The sequence below is a fragment of the Bubalus bubalis genome, chromosome 1 (assembly GCF_019923935.1).
Source record: "Bubalus bubalis isolate 160015118507 breed Murrah chromosome 1, NDDB_SH_1, whole genome shotgun sequence".
NCBI lineage: Eukaryota > Metazoa > Chordata > Mammalia > Artiodactyla > Bovidae > Bubalus > Bubalus bubalis.
This window is the reverse complement of record NC_059157.1, coordinates 81,361,465-81,378,661: the sequence shown is the minus strand read 5'-3', so window position 1 is coordinate 81,378,661 and position 17,197 is coordinate 81,361,465. Positions and strand designations below refer to the sequence as shown.

The following is a 17,197-nucleotide window of genomic DNA, read 5'->3' as shown; positions in this document are numbered from 1 at the left end:
ACCTGGTCTCAAGACTTAATGAAGCCTGGGTTCTTGATGTCCCACTGCAGAAAGAATTCAGTGAGAGACAAAGTAATAGGTAAGACGTGGACTTACCTAGAATCACACTCCACAGACAGAGTGTAGGCCATCTCAGAAGGTGAGAGCAGCACCAGGATATGCGGTTGTCAGTTTTTAAACAGGCAGGTAATTTTATAGGCTAATGCGTGGGAGGAGTATTCTAGATATTTGGGGGAAGGGGTGGGGAGTTCCAGGAACTGGGTCATGGCCCACTTTTTGACCTTGATGGTCCACCTTGGAACTGTAATGGCACGGCACCTGTTGTTGTTGTTGCTGTCATTCAGTCACTAATTCGTATACAGCTCTTTGCAATCCCACGGACCAAGCTCCTTTGTCTTCCATTATCTCCTGGAGCTTGTTCAAATTCAAGTCCATTGAGTAGGTGATGCCATTCAACCATTTCATCTTCTGCCATCCAGTTCTTTTGACCTCAATCTTTCCCAGAATCAGGGTCTTTTCCAATGAGTCAGATCTTCACATCAGATGGTCAAAGTATTAGGGCGTCAGCATCAACAACAATCTTTCCAATGAATAATCAGGGTTGATTTCCTTTAGGAGTGAAACTGGTTTGGTCTCCTTATAGTCAAGGGACTCACAAGTCTTCTCTAGCACCACAATTTGAAAGCATCAATTCTTCAGGGCTCAGCCTTCTTTATGGTCCAACTCTCACATCTGTACATGACTACTGGAAAAACAATAGCTTTGACGATATGAACCTTTATGGGCAAAGTGATATCTCTGCTTTTTAATATTCTGTCTAGGTTTGTCATAGCTTTTCTCCCAAGGAGCAAGGGTCTTTTAATTTCACAGCTGCAGTCACTGTCCACAGTGATTTTTGGAGCCCAAGAAAATATAATCTGCCACTATTTCCACTTTCTCCCCTTCTATTTGCTATGAAGTGATGGGACTGGATGCCATGACCTTAGTTTTCTGAATGTTGAATTTTACTCTCCTTTCACATTTATTAAGAGGCTCTTTAGTTCCTCTTTAATTTCTGCCATTAGAATGGTATCATCTTCATATCTGGGGTTATAGATATTTCTCCTGGAAATCTTGATTCCAGCTTGTGGTTCATCCAACCTAGCATTCTGCATGATGTACTCTGCCTATAAGTTAAATAAGCAGGGTGACAATATATAGCCTTGTACTCCTTTCCCAATTTTGAACCAGTCAGTTGTTCCAAGTCCAGTTTTAACTGTTGCTTCTTGACTCACATACACTTTTCCCTGGAGACAGGTAAGATGATCTGGAACTCCCATCTCTTTAAGAATTTTCCACAATTTATTGTGATCCACACAGTCAAAGGCTTTAGCATAGTCAATGAAGCAGATGTTTTTCTGGAACTCCTTTGTTCATATGTTCATAGCACCATTGTTCACAATAGCCAGAACATGGAAACAACCTAAATACCAGTCAACAGATGAAATGATAAAGAAGATGTGGTACATATATATAAATGGAATATTACTCAGCCAGAAAAAAGAATGAAGCATTGCCATTTGCAGCAACATGGATGCAACTAGAGATTATCATACTAAGTGAAGTTACTCAGAAAAAGACAAACATCATATGATATCACTTACACGTGGAATCTTAAAATACAGCACAAATGAACCTGTCTGCAAAACAGAAACTGACTCATAGACACAGAGAACAGAATTTGGTTTCCAAGGGGAAGAGGGGAGGAAGAGGCATGGACTGGGAGTTTGGGGTTGGTAAATGCAAACTATTACATTTAGAATGGATAAACAAGGTCCTACGGTATAGAACAGGGAACTATATTCAAAATTATGTGATAAACCATAAAAGATAAAGTCACTCAGTCGTGTCTGACTTTTTGTGACCCCATAGACTATACAGTCTATGGAATTCTCTAGGCCAGAATACTGGAGTGGGTAGCCTTTCCCTTCTCCAGGGGATCTTCCCAATCAAGGTCTCCCACATTGCAGGCAGATTCTTTACCAGCTGAGCCACAAGGGAACCCCAAGGATACTGGAATGGGAAGCGTATTCCTTCTCCAGAGGATCTTCCCAACCCAGGAATCGAACTGGTGTCTCCTGCATTGCAGGCGGATTCTTTACCAGCTGAGCTACCAGGGAAGCCCCGTGATAAACCATAATGGAAAAGAATATTTAAAAAAATACAATTTATGCATGTATATAACTGAGTCACTTTGCTGTACAGCAGAGATTGGCACAGCATTGTAAATCAACTATACTTCAATTAAGAAATATTTTTACAAAACAGAGAGAAGCTGCCACAAGGACAGTGAACTGACAGCCCCCAACAGCAGAGCCTTCAGGTTACACTCCAGGGTTCCAATTAAGGCCAAGCGGTCTTCAAACAGCTCCCTGGAGAGACTAAACACAGCAGGTTAGCATAGCACGCAATTTCTTCCCAATTCAAAACTATGGGCAATTTTGCACCAGCGTTCCCCACTGGGCTGACAGAGACTTTCTCAGAGCTGCAGCGTGGTCTGAGGCTCTTCCTCCCCGATCTTGCTTCCCCTTTCACTTTCACATGTGTCAGACTTGCATTGTAAGTTGTAGACTTTCTTTGGCCACTTTTGGTCCCTCTGCTTTTGCTCTTACACATGTGTGGTCTCCACTATAGCTCTTGCATTTCTAACTCCATGTTGGTGTTTGTTTCCAGGACAACACAGATAGAAGAAAATTAGTGTGTGTGTACTTAGCACAGCATAGCGCAGCACAGTATTTATTTAAGAAGAAAGCCCAGCCCAGAAGACTTACAATCTGGTTCTTCCCATATGCTGCTACAGGAAATAGACTACTGTTACCTACCATACTCTGCTTTCCTTATTCCTTGTCCCATCGAGGCCTGCAATGAAATGAATTTTGAGCTATCAAAAATAGATATATTTTTAATATACATCAATAGATTATTTTTATTATAGCCTTCCCTGGTTTGACATAAAGTATATTAATAGTATAAAAAGAATAAAAATACTATTAGCTCTTTAACTTACTTGTAGTTAACCAAATAGTATCATTTTGTAGATCACAACTTAAGATATTGGCTTGGCAGCACCAATTAGATCATTCTTGTTTACTTTTTTGGCTTTAAGAAATCTGTGAGTGGTTTCTGATTTATTTAGAGTTAACATTTTCCATTTTCAATCTGTTGCTACTTTACAAAACACTGAAACTGAACAATTCAGATAGGAATAATTCACAGGATCTCTGAAGACTGTATAAGCACATTATAAAATAATACAAAAATATAAAGAAAAGAATTGTTTTTAAAAACCTGATGAATTTTGGAAATGCAAATATAATTTCAACATTTTAATTTTTATATTAAGGCATATTGACTTGGTAAAACATAAAGGACCTCTCTAATTACACTTAATTTAGCTGTTAAAACACCACAATTTTTTTGTTAAAACATCAAGAGATTTATAGGTACTCCTCTATCTCAGTCGATCAAATCACTGGAGTTTATAGTAGAGAGTCTGTATTTCTTTAGACTGTAATCTCCAATTACAGATACTTAGCCTGACAGTTGGAGAAGGTGATGGCACCCCACTCCAGTACTCTTGCCTGGAAAATCCCATGGACAGAGGAGACTGGTAGGCTGCAGTCCATGGGGTCGTGAAGAGTCGGACACGACTGAGTGACTTCACTTTCACTTTTCACTTTTATGCATTGGAGAAGGAAATGGCAACCCACTCCAGTGTTCTTGCCTGGAGAATCCCAGGGACGGGGGAGACTGGTGGGCTGCCGTCTATGGGGTCGCACAGAGTCGGACACGACTGAAGCGACTTAGCAGCAGCAGCAGCAGCAGCCTGACAGTTAAGTATTCAAATTGGAGACATTTTATGAAAAACATGTGGTTTGTACTGGTGTGACTCTGATTATTTACATTTCAATTTTTACCGTGTATTAATCTGCATACTGACTTTTTTGCTCTGTGGTTAGCATCAAATGTTTGGCACTGGCATATTTATATAAAATACACTACTGTGCTGATACATTTCTGAGTTCACTGTTTATTTTTTGTGTCCACAAAACCCACAGAGCTACTAGGTGTCACATGACAGCTGCATTGCAACAAATTTTTGCTCAAAGCCACACTTACTTTTGCCCCAGTTTAGTAGATTCTTATTGTACATAATCCAAGGCTTGTCCTTGGAAGAAAAATGCCTGGCTGCATATCACAGGCACTTTCCTGTGATTGTTTTTTTTCTGAAATTGTAAATGTTCAAATTAATTTCAGTGTAATAAAGACAAAAAATAGCAACTGACTTGTTACCTTGCATAGTATTTTTTAATTAAACTTATCTTGCCAACATTTTCTTCATTGCACACAGCCTTAAAAAAACAGATGTCAGAAATCTTTGAGATATATTTTATAAACAAAGTAAGAATATAAACAAATTTCTGGTACAGGAGTTAATTCTGCATTAAAGGGGCTCAAGCTATTTAGTAGTAAAATAGAAAATGTAAGAAATCACTTGATAAGACTAAGAAAATAAAGCATTTTAGTAGCTGAAAATATACTAGAGATACACTGGTATCCCCTTAGTCCTTGTTTCCATTAGACATATTCTAGAGGAGGAGACAGACAATAAGCAAATATTTTATGACTTAGTGTCAGATAGTGAAAGGAGCTATTAATAAACCATGTACTCAGAGAGCAACTATTTTAAGTAACTTAAAAAAAAAATAGCTGGTCCTTGAAGAAATGGCTGATTTCAGATCTTGGGCAGTAATAATAAAAGGTAAACTTAGAGTATCTTTTTACACCAGAAAGTAAGAGAATTATTAAAGATTACACAATATTATATCAAAAGGCCTCAGAGGCCAACTTGAAGAACCTCTTTATCAGTCTAGATTCAACTAGGAGAAGAGCCACACAATTATTATGGGAATATAAATATAAGAATCTGAATTTACATGAGTGTGGAAAAGCTGAGAAAGCAGCTGGAGGATCACATCTCTAATTCTTCAGCATGAAACTGAAATCAGTTTGAAAAGAAAGAATTGTAGAAGAGTTTGAGAAGCTGTCACTCTACCTACAGTGACTCTGAAGTGTGAGCTCATGGACAGATCTGTGAAGCCAATGAATCTGGCCACAGCAAACTCCTGCAAATAATGGCTTCTGCCTCCATTTTCAACTTTCACATTTTGCATGCATTCCTGTCACTGACAAACTCTGACCTAAAACCACACAAGAAAGGGGAATCTGGAAAATGTGGTTTCCAGACTTAGAGAATGTGGCAGGGCTTCCAAGCAAATGGTGGCTCCCACTGCCCTAATACAGACAATTTGAATGCAGTATAACTACAACTGCTAAAATACATCAAATAGGATTAAACCCATGAGTTGATAATGATCCTAAGATTGATTGCAAAAAACAGCCTCAATTATTTCCTTTCCTTATGACATGACTGCAGTTCTTCTACTCAGAAGGGAGAGTATTTTCCTCCATCCCTTGAATCTGGACTGGCCCTCCAACTCTCTTTGACCAACAGAATGCAACAGAAAGGACAATGTGCCAGGTCTTAGGCCTCAAGAAGTAAGCATGCTTCTGTCTGCTCTCTTACACAGCTGTGCCTTCTCCTTTGTGCCACCCTCCTACCGTATTATGAAAAGGCCCAGGCTAGCATGCTGGTCGATGAGAGAGTACAGGTAAAAGAATTAAGTCATCTCAGCTGACTGAGGTCATTCCATGCCAGCCAGCTGCCTGCTGACCAACAAAGATCAGCCTGGAGAAGTTGAACTGCCCAGATTACTTTTCAAGCCTATTTTTTAAACAGTTTTATTGAAATATAACAGATATACAATAAACTGCACATATTTAACCTGTTCAACTTGGTAAATTGTGACATATGTGTACACACATAAAACCACCACTGTGAACGATTTGACAGATATATCCATCATCCTCATTTAATTCTATTTATGATCAGAGAATATACATTGTATGACTTTAATCTTTTTGAACTGAAACTTGTTTTATGGCTCAAAATATGGTCTTTCTTGGTAGATGTACTGTGTGCATCTGAAATGAATGTCTTCTGTTACTGTTGAATGGAGTAGTCTATAAACATCCATTAGGTCAAAGTAGTGATACTCTCCTAGTCTTCTCTGTCATGCATTAATAGACTCTTCAATAAAGAAAAAGATGGTAAAAATATTAGGCTTTGCAGGCCATAGAGTCTTTGGCACAGTTATGCAACTCTTAAGGTGGAAATTAATTTATCTGAGATCTTTCTTTTTTTCTTTATTTGGCTCTTAGTGCTATAAATTTCCCTCTAAGTAATGCCTTAGTGGTGTTTCACAGAGTTTGATGTGTTGGTTTTTATTTTCGTTCTATACAAAATATAGGCACTGAGTACTATAACTTTTCCCCTAAATACTACTATTTTGGTACAGTGTGTAAACAGCCATAGCCACCTTCTGTTGTGATGCAAAAGAAGCCCACAATACATACAAGTGAAAGAATGTTAACATAATAAAATATTATTTACAAAATCAGGTGGGACAGACAGAGGGTGGATTTCACTCTCAGGCCATAGATCACTGAACTCTAAGGACAATTACTGATTTTACATCTACACGTTACATTAATTATTAAGACAATGGTATTAAACTCTCTATATATACTTGTAGACTTGCCAAGTTCTGCTTATAGTTATAAATTTTGTTTCATGTATTTTAAAACTTTCTTATTTGGTGAATAAACATTTAGGAATGTTTTGTCCTTTTGATAAATTGCCAATTTTACCACTGTGAAATGACATTCTTTACCCTGGTAAAATGCTATGTGCTGAAATTTATTTTGTATGATATTAATGCATGCATACTAAGTTGCTTCAGTTGGGTCCGACTCTTTGCAACCCCATAGAATACATCCGCTAGACTTCTCTGTCCATAGGATTCTCCAGGCAAGAATACGGGAGTGGTTTGCCATTTCATCCTCCAGGGGAGCCTCCTGATCCAAGGATTGAACCAGGGTCTCTTATGTCTCCCTCATTGGCAGGTGGGTCCTTTACCATTAGTGCCACCTGGGAAGCCAAGTTTGGCTTTCTTTGATTATTAATTCTTTCTTTGATTATTAATAGCATGGTATATCTTTCCATTCTTATACTTTTAGCTATTTCTATCTTTATGTTTGAAGTGTGTATTTTTGTAGGTAGCATCGAGTTGGGTCTTGATTTTTTAACCCAATTTGACAATTTTATCCTTTTAATTGGGGTATTTAGACAATTTGCATTTAATGTGGATAGTATGGGTAGATTTAAATATTTTTTCTACTTTATTCATCTGTTTTTTCTCCCTTTTCCTTCCTTCATTTGATTTAATTAAATATTTTATAAAATTTTATTTCCATTATTTCCTTATTAGCTGTAACTTACTGCTTTGTCATTTTTGTGGTTGCTTTAAGTTTTATTGTATATACCTTTATCATCCTTGCCTTGCATGCAAGCTCAGTCGTGTCCAAATCTTTGTAACCCCATGGACTGTAGTCTTCCAGACTCCCCTGTCCATGGAATTTTCCAGGCAATACTAGAGTGGATTTACATTTCCTACTCCATTGCTTTAGCATATGCATCTTCAAGTATATCAAGAGAACTTTACAATAGTATGTACCTCCTTCTTCTCGCCTGACCTTTGCATTATTGTGGTCATCATATTTTTTGTTATATAGCTTGTCTGTTATAAACTCAACACTGTACTGTTATGATTTTTGTTTAAATAATCAATTATCTTCTAAAAGATTTAGATAATAAAGAAATACTTATTTACCCATGAATTTACCATTTCTGGAATTATTCATTCCTTAGTGTTGGTCATATTTACATCATTTTCCCTCTAACTGAAGGATTTCCCTGAATATCTCTTACAGTGTAGGTATACTGGAGATCTTTCAGCTTTTGTATGTCTTTATTTTACCTTCATCTTTCAAATATTTCTCACTGTGTATAGAAAGGACACTTTTTTCTTTTCAGCACTTTAATGTTCTTGCTTCACTGTCTTCTTACTTGCACTGTTTCTGACAAGAAATCTGCTGTCACATGTATATACTGTGTATTTTGCATTTTTTCATGTAGTTGTTTTTAAGATTCCCTTGGTTTTGAGCAATTTGATTATGATGTACCTTGATATATTTTTACTCATGATTCTTGTGCTTAATATTTGGAGATGTAGCTTTATAGTTTTCATTTAATCTGGAAAGTTTTAGCTGGGTTTTTCATTTAAGCTGGAAAGTTTAGTTTAGGTTTTCTTCAAATAATTTTTCTATCTCTTCCTTTCTGTCCTCTCTTTCAGGGACTACAAATATGTGTAGATTAGTCTGCTTCAATTGTGCTGCAGCTCACAGCTCTGTTCATTAAAAAAAAAAAAAAATCCCTCTTTTTTATGTGCTTTATTTTGAATAGTTCTATTGTGGTATCTTCAGGTTTATTAATCCCTAAACTTTTCTTTTAGAGTCTCTAACTCCAGTACTCTTGCCTGGAAAATCCCATGGACGGAGGAGCCTGGTGGGCTGCCGTCCATGGGGTCGCGCAGAGTCGGACACGACTGAAGTGCCTTAGCAGCAGCAGCAGCAGCAGCCTACCATTAACTACATTCAACATTTTCATTTCACACACTGCAATTTTACAAAGTTGGTTTGGATCTTTTTAATGTTTCATATATCTTCTTAATTTGCTTAATGTATGAAATAAAGTTATAATAAATGTTTTAATGGTTTTGTTTACTAACAGGTATGTCCATTCTGGATGGGTTTTGATTAAGTAGCTTATAGCCTCATAATAGTAAGTCTTACTCTCTCGCTTCTTTCCATACTTAGTAATACTTTATTGGCTACCATATAATCTAAACTTTGTCTTATTGGGTATTGGGTATTTTCTGCATTCCAAAAGGATTCTTGAACTTTGTTCTGGGTTACAGTTTTGTGACCTGAAAATAGTGTGACCTTTCAAACTCTTGAATTTAAGATTCTTAAGTGAGATCAGTTCAGTGCTTAGTCCATTGCCATGTAATCTCTAATTTGAGACAAGACCCTTCCATGCACTGTTCCTAACACTTTATAAATTATGGGTTTTCTAGTCTGTTAGTGGGAACAAGCACTATTTGTGGCCCTGTCTGAGTGCTAGGCACTGCTGCCTCTAATCTTTTCTGTTGATTCTCCTCCAACCTCAGGTAATTTCCTCACATGCATATACTGATCAGTACTCAGCTGATACTTGAGGATATACCTCTACTTATTCCCACAGTTCTATCAATGAACAGTTCTCTCTTCTCTAGTACTATCTCCTCTGAACTCTAGTTTCTCTGGACTCACTAAAATCTTGCCTGCAACTCCTCGATTCAGGGAGTATGCTGGGATCTGCCTCAGCTTTCCCTTCCTCTGCTGTGGCCTCTAAATTCCCCAGCATTAGTACAGTGGGACATCCACTGAGCTTACCTTGTTTGTTTCGTGTCTCTCAGAGATAACTGTCCTTTGTTGTGTAATGTCCAATGTCTTACAAATTGTTGTCTCATATATTTTATAGTTTTAAAAATTATTTTAGGCAGGATGATAATCTGGACCTTGTTTCTCCATCTTGGCAAGATTCATAAGTGCTTTATTGTTTTAAGCTATTGAGTTTGTAGGGGTGGGGAATGGGAGAGTTTTTTCAACAAACTGATATAAATCCCACAGAGGAGCCTAGTGAATTACAGTCCATCTGGTTGCAAACAGTCAGACACGACTGAGCAACTTTCACAACTGGTAACTGCTACAAGATGCTGAGAAACTCATTATTATGAAACTTCTTTTTTTTTTTTTTTTTAAAGAGAACCAATCAAGCATTTATCTCACCTTTCCTGTATGAACTCTACTGCTGGGTAAACAAAAAAAATGATCTGGTGAAGTTTTTCTTTATAACAGTACTCTAGTTAATAAGATACAACAACAGAATTGAAGTTTATCATTTTAAAACTTCTAGTGCGTTAATGGATCAAATCAAGACCAATCAATTTCTGCCTGTGTCACTAAAGTAGATAATATAATTTCTGTTGGAAGAACACCACAACCCCTATGAAGCAGTTTCACCAAGAAAACCACATATGATCCAACCATCACTTCACAGGAAATACCAAAGAGGAAACTAGTAATGAAACTCATTAGCAAAATCCAGAATGGGAAATGATACAGGACAAATGATCAAGTTTGTTTTTCAATAAATAGACTACCGAGGGAAAAGGTGGGGAGAGAGAAAAGGAACTTATCAACAGATCAGTTATATAGCTTATTTAAACACTGATTCAAACAAAGAAAACCTGATATTAATGAGTAACTTGGTCCTTTAAGCACTGACTGAATATTTGCTACATTAGATCATTATTATATTTTCCCAGTTCTATTGATAAATGATTGACATACATCAGTGTATTAGTTTAAAGCATACAACATGATAGTTTGATTTATATATATCGTAAATGATGACCACAAAAGGTTCAGCTAACAACCATCTACACATACAGATGCAATAAAAGGAAAAGAGAGAAGAAAAGAAAAAAAATTCTCCTTATGGAACTCTAAGAATTTATGCTTACAATGACTTTTTATATATCATTCAACAGTATTAAATATGGCCATCACATTGTTCATTACATTGCTAGTATTTATAACTGGAAGTTTGAACTTTTGACTACCTTCTTCCAATTTACCCTCCCCCACACTCTGCCTTCGGAGAAGGCAATGGCACCCCACTCCAGTACTTTTGCCTAGAAAATCCCATGGATGGAGGAGCCTGGTAGGCTGCAGTCCATGAGGTCGCTAGAATTGGACACGACTGAGCGACTTCACTTTCACTTTTCACTTTCATGCATTGGAAAAGGAAATGGCAACCCACTCCAGTGTTCTTGCCTGGAGAATCCCTGGGACGGGGAAGCCTGGTGGGCTGCCGTCTATGGGGTCGCACAGAGTCAGACACAACTGAAGCAACTTAGCAGCAGCAGCAGCAGCACACTCTGCCTTTAGCGACCACAAATCAGATCTCTTTTTCTGAGTGGTTTTCTCTCTTTCTCTTTTTAGATTCCACACATAAGTGAGATCACACAGTATTTGTCTTTCTCTATATGACTTATTTCATTTAGCATAATGACTTCACATTCCATCCATGTTGTTGTAAAAGCTATGATTTCCTCTTTTTTATGACTGAATAAATATTCCATTGTGTGTGTGTGTATGTGTGTGTATATATATATATATCTCAAGACTTATTATCCTTTTTCCAGTTATGATAATGGTATTATGGTTGCTTAACAAAAAAAACTCCATATAAAATATTCATGGATGAAAAGATATGTCTGGAAACTACTTCAAAATAATATAGGAGGGGAAAGTTAGTGAGGAACAAGATAAAACAAGCTTGCCCATGAATTAGGTAACTTTTGAAGCAGTTCAGTTTACTTTCCTATGTCTGGGATTTTTAAAAAATAAACATAAAAAGAGGATAACATAAGGAATACTGACTGCACGACAATGAGCACTGTTTTATTTGGGGGAATTAAGAAAGGTTTCTCTTCTAAGAGAAAGCTTTTGATCAGGAGACTTTTGAGAAGAGGTTTGATGGAAATAAAGTTGCAAAAGGAGAATGAAAGTAAGGTTATAAGATTTTTCCGTTAGAAAGCCACTGATGACATTTATGATGGGTGAAGTGTAGGGGATGAAGTTTGAGTGCAAAGAGTTGAAAATGAGCAAGAGGAGACAGCACTATTCTTTCCAGTAGCTCACTGAGAAGGTCAGAGGACAGACAGAGACAGGGGAGGATGCATCTCTGCCTGGAATTACCTTCTGACTCTTAGATCCCTTCCTGGGGCCACTTTTTCTGATCCTGTTCTCTTTCAGCTTCAGGTACTTTTCTCCCACCTAGCTGTCGGTTGCAGCCCTGCATAATTCCTCTATGGAGCTGCCTTTAAGCCCCATATCACATACCAGGTGCCATAATGGGGCGATTGCTGGAACTCTTGTGCTGATGGAGGCTTTTATTTCTTCAGCTTTCGCACAAAGTGTTTTTTCAATTGCTTCCTCCTTTTGTCTGCTCTCTCCTATCCTGACTTCTGCCTTCATTATTCACTTTCTATTTTCAACCTTGTCTTGTCTTTTAGACTAGATTTTTAGCATTGTCTTCTTATCCATAATCTTTTTACCTGTTTACTAAGAATTAGGTCCTTTCTGTACACTGTTTGGGGCTGCCTATCTCAACCCAGCCCCTGGAGATATGGGGTTTCCTGATGATATAGCAGAGGAAACCACAGATTCAGTTGTTAATCTACAGTTCTGGATCACCTCCATGGCCATTTCATGCCCAAATTAAAGCTCTCCATGGAGAGCCAACCTGGCACTAAAGGTAGAACATTACTCAGAATCCCTGGGCTCATTAACCATTAACAGGGACGAGGGCAGAACTGCTGGCTCTGCGTTCAGAAGCCCAACCCCCTTCGCTGAGAGCCCTCTGGGCTCTGTGCTGTGTTCTCCTGGAAGTTCAGTCCTGCTGCTCTCTAACTTCTGTGTGATAACATGGAAAGTGTGCACAAAAAACTTTTGCTGAATAATGATGTATTATGATGGTTATCGTGACGAAAGAGCCTGGGCTCTGGTTTCCACTGCAATCTGAATTAGCTGCTGCTCTTCAAGGAATGCCATTTTTACCTGAAAGAGTGACTGGTAGACAACCCCTGGTTATCCAGATGTAGAAACTTGAAACATATTTTCTCAAAAATAAAACTATCCCTTCAAGGAAATTAACTGACTGTATTTGTTGCCAATGATAACTTTCAAGTTTTCAAGCAAGGGAGAGCACCTCACACATGAGGCTTGTTTTAGTACTTTCCCTACTTAACTTTTCTCCACAATTATCCAAACTGAAGGCCAGAAAACTGCTTTCAATTAAGTGACTCATCCCATATGCTACTCAGTATTTGAGACAATTCACTTGTGTAATTTCGTGTGTGTGTGTGTGTGTGTGTGTGTGTGTGAGATAAAGGGGCTATTTCCTATAAAATCTGATTTCAATGCCAACAACTATACTTTTAAAATGTGATTTAGCAATTTTATTATCTTACCAGTAAGGGGCAGCAAACAACAATGTTTGTTTGAAATACTAAGCTAATTTAGAACTTGTCCTCTTATTTTTTGCCTTATGAATACATCTCTGAACCCTTTCCCACTCTTTCTAGTAATGTGAAGCTGCAGAGATGGATGATTAAAAGGTCACCCAGAAAATAGTAAACTGTAACACTTAAAATATAATTCTAAGAAAAGATAAAATCTGCCAGCCCTTTGTGTTGACACATGGTGAAATCTCTTATAATTTCCAAATTACGTCCTAGGAACTGCCACACACCAAGTATCCATAAAACTTACTCATAGTCTATTAATGAGACGGAAAAGGTGAAAGTAGTATTTTGCCTTAATTTTGTCTCACAAAATACTGTTTCTCATCTGAGCTTTAGTCATCTAATTTAAAAATTATTTCATTTTAATGATTATTTATTACTTTGGTCACCAGATGAGAAGAATTGACTCATTGGAAAAGACCCTGATGCTGGGAAAGATTGAAGGCGAGAGGAGAAGGGGACGACAGAGTATGAGATGGTTGGATGGCATCACCGACTTGATGGACATGAGTTTGAGTCAACTCCAGGAGTTGGTAATGCACAGGGAAGCCTGGTGTGCTGCGGTCCATGGAGTCACAAAGAGTCAGATATGACTGAGTGACTGAACTAAACTGATTAAGCATGTACCATAAGCTAGGAACCGTTCTAGGCAGTGGAGACAAATGATAAGCAAAACTGATATAATACCTGTCTTCCTGCTGCTGTTTTTTTGAGTTGGGGAAAGTTATCCAAACTAAGGGGCTAAAGGTAGACAACATAAAGAGAAACTCTGGACACCAAGTGTGAACAAAGACTAAGAAGCTAGTGAAGGATGGACAAATGCCAAGTCCCACAGCTGGAGAGATTTATTCAGAACCTTCGTTTGAATCTTTCACTCTCTTTCAGTGAATCTTTCACTTTCTTTTTTTTATTTTTATTGGAGTATAGTTGATTTACAATGTTGTGTCAATGTTGGTTTCAGGTGTACAGCAAAGAGAAGCAGTTACACACGTACATATATCCACTCTTCTTTAGATTCTTTCCCCATATAGGTCATTGAGTCGTTCACCCTCTTTCAGAACCTTCACTTAAATCTTTCTAATCACAAATGCTGGTGTGAAAACCAATGCTAACTTTATTTTTCTTGTATCTCGATGAGCACTCTCTTAAGAACCCATTCTTCTGAAGAATAAAGCTTAATTTCCAGTAAACTCTATTGCTCCCGGGATTTCTGAGTATTTCGTGCTTTACTCAAATTCAGAATCTACCCTCCACACCCCTCTTTCTTCCTCTGTTTGGGAAAGTACATCTACTTCTCTTGCTTGGTCTGTGTCAATGCCACGTCGTAATCTTTGAAATGTAACTCATGTTATAAGGTACTCTGACACCTTTTCTCCATCGTGGCATCAATATTAAGATGTGATTGCAGCCAAGATCTGATCTTCTGTAGTGTCTTCCTGTACTCCTAGGGCCCCTGCAGGGCAGATGCTTCTCTCTCTCACTTCTACATCTACAGTCTTTCGAAAGAACTCTCATGCCATTAGTGGCTCTAGGATGCTCCCTGGGCCTGCGTCAGTCCCATTTCTGCCCCCGTACCCTATGCACCTATATTTAAGAGATTGCTACTGTACTTTTCTAGAGTAGCTAATTCTGTGGGAACTCAGCTGCTCAGGGTCATAGTGGAAAGTAGGTGCAAAAGCCTTTCACTCTCAGTCCCCTCAATACATTTTGGATTTTCTACCCCATAATTTACAGTCTAATCACTGGGGACTAAATGAGGCAAATAGTCTCTTCTAATGCTATATGTTATATTTGCATCACAGTTTCTGAATCTGAAGGGCAATATTTAATATTTATTCCAGAGAAATTTCCTTGAATGAGGGAGGGTCAACTAGCAAAAGAAAATGCAGGGGAAAAAATAACATCAAGAAATATTTCATATATGGACCTCTAGATTGAACTGTGATTTAAGAATCAAACCCAAATCAACATTTAATTTCTACCTTAAGCATACTTCTTTTTTTTTTAATACTAAACTCAAAAGAGGTCTCCATTTCTCAGTCATCTAACAAGTAATAGTTCCAAGTCACATGGCATCTAGGCAGCAGAAATAGAAATACTTTGTAAGATTTCATGAGCATTCTTGGTTCAAGTTCAGGAATATACATCTGTACTGGAATATAGGGGGGTTTTGCTTTTTCCAGAATTTCAATGTTACCTGTAAGTTTTACGTCAGCCTGCAGAGGGCAGCAAATACGCTTGCAGGAGGAGTTGATTGGCAACAAAGCTTGAGGGCTAGTTCACAATGTGGCTTTTTTGTTTAAGTAAAAATAAGTGCTTGGTTGCTTGTTAGTAGAAAGGAAGCACTCAAATCTATGTTTAGCACTTATTCCTCTGGTACTTCTAGATCTTTCTTGCAGACAACCAGGACTTACTCTATCTTGGCTCTCCCAGTAGGATATCACATATGCCAGGCACCCAGAATTATACCAACAAAAATAATTTTCTTGTATCCCTGCTTGTGTCTTCTTCTATGGGTAGTGATAATTTATATAGAATGCACAATATCTTTAACAAACATACATTATTAAAACCTAAGTATCTAAAATAAAGCCATTAATAAAAAGAATAATTTGTATTGCAGGGCTCCAAAATCACTGCAGACAGTGACTGCAGCCATAAAATTAAAAGATGTTTGCTCCTTGGAAGGAAAGCTACAATAAACCTAGACAGTATATTAAAAAGCAGAGATATCACATTGCTGACAAAGGTCTGTATAATCAAAGCTATGGTTTTTTTCAGTAGTCATGCATAGATGTGAGAGTTGGACCATAAAGAAGTCTGAGCACCAAATAACTGATGCTTTTGAACTGTGGTGCTGGAAAAGACTATTGACAGTCCCTTGAACAGCAAGATCAAATCAGTCAGCCCTAAAAGAAATCAACACTGAATATTCACTGGAAGGACTGAGGCTGAAGCTGAAGCTCCAATGCTTTGGCCACCTGATGTGAAGACCCAACTCATTGGAAAAGACCTTGATGCTGAGAGAGATAGAAGGCAAAAGGAGAAGCGGGTGGCAGAGGATGAGATGGCTAGATAGCATCACTGACTCAATGGACAGAAATCTGAGAAAACTCTGGGAGATGGTGAGGGACAGGGGAGCCTGGCATGCTGTTGTCCATGAGGTTGCAAAGAGTTGGACACAAACTTAGCGACTGAACAACAACAACAATTTTTAAAGTAAGGTTTACTTGGCTAAGGACAGCGGAATGAAGCAAGATTCCCCAATATCTAAATCAATAATCAAATAAATAACAACAGCAACAAAAACCTACAAAAGAGGGGAGGATAAAACTTAACAGCAGCAAGAAGACAGAGGATCACAATCTAATGCCATAAAGAAATGGGGTCAAAAAAAGACAAAGAAAATGCTGTCATGTTGTTTTACACCTCTTAACCTTCCCTTCATCTCCCAGAAGAATTACTCATGAAAAATGAGTTTAGAGTATTTCTCAAGTTCTCATTAATGTCATTTAATTTAGAAATACATGCACAGAGAAGTAGGCATCTCTGAGGAAAATGAAGGAGAGATGCATAAAAATAAAACCTAAGTTGAAAATTCATTAGTGATAAGAAAGGTTGATAAGCTGACTATCTTGAACAGAACTGTATGATGTTGGAATGACAGCAACCCAAGAATTCTCTCATAACAGAATCTCTGAAAAGAACTCAGATGCCAGGTCTACAGCACGGGTAACACTTATCCACAGCAGGGCTCCACCCTGCTGTCCCCACACACGCGGCCTGCACCTCGGCCATCTCTGCATGCCTATAAGCTTGAAAGAAGACCGACTGGGTACAGGAAAGACAGGAAGTGATTCAAGGAACATCTACACTATGTTCAGTTGGGTAGCAGTATCTGATGATAAATGTGACCAAGATAAATTACATAGTAATTACAGAACTATGATAGAGCAAAAAAGAAGGGAAAAAATGGAACGGAGGGCTGGAGAGGAAAATAG

The 17,197-nt window shown here is 38.0% G+C and overlaps 1 long non-coding RNA gene across 2 annotated transcripts in view; it reads right to left on the bottom strand.

Annotated features, from left to right (window-relative positions):
- LOC102399450 overlaps positions 1-17,197 on the bottom strand; it is a 36,435-nt gene that overhangs the window by 16,371 nt on the left and 2,867 nt on the right. Inside the window, exon 2 of one of the 2 annotated variants that reach the window (XR_006550169.1) lies at positions 2,862-2,898. The exons of the other annotated variant lie outside the window; for it this stretch is intronic. This is a non-coding gene — a long non-coding RNA (uncharacterized LOC102399450). The remainder of the gene's footprint in view (positions 1-2,861; positions 2,899-17,197) is intronic. 2 annotated transcript variants of the gene reach the window in all.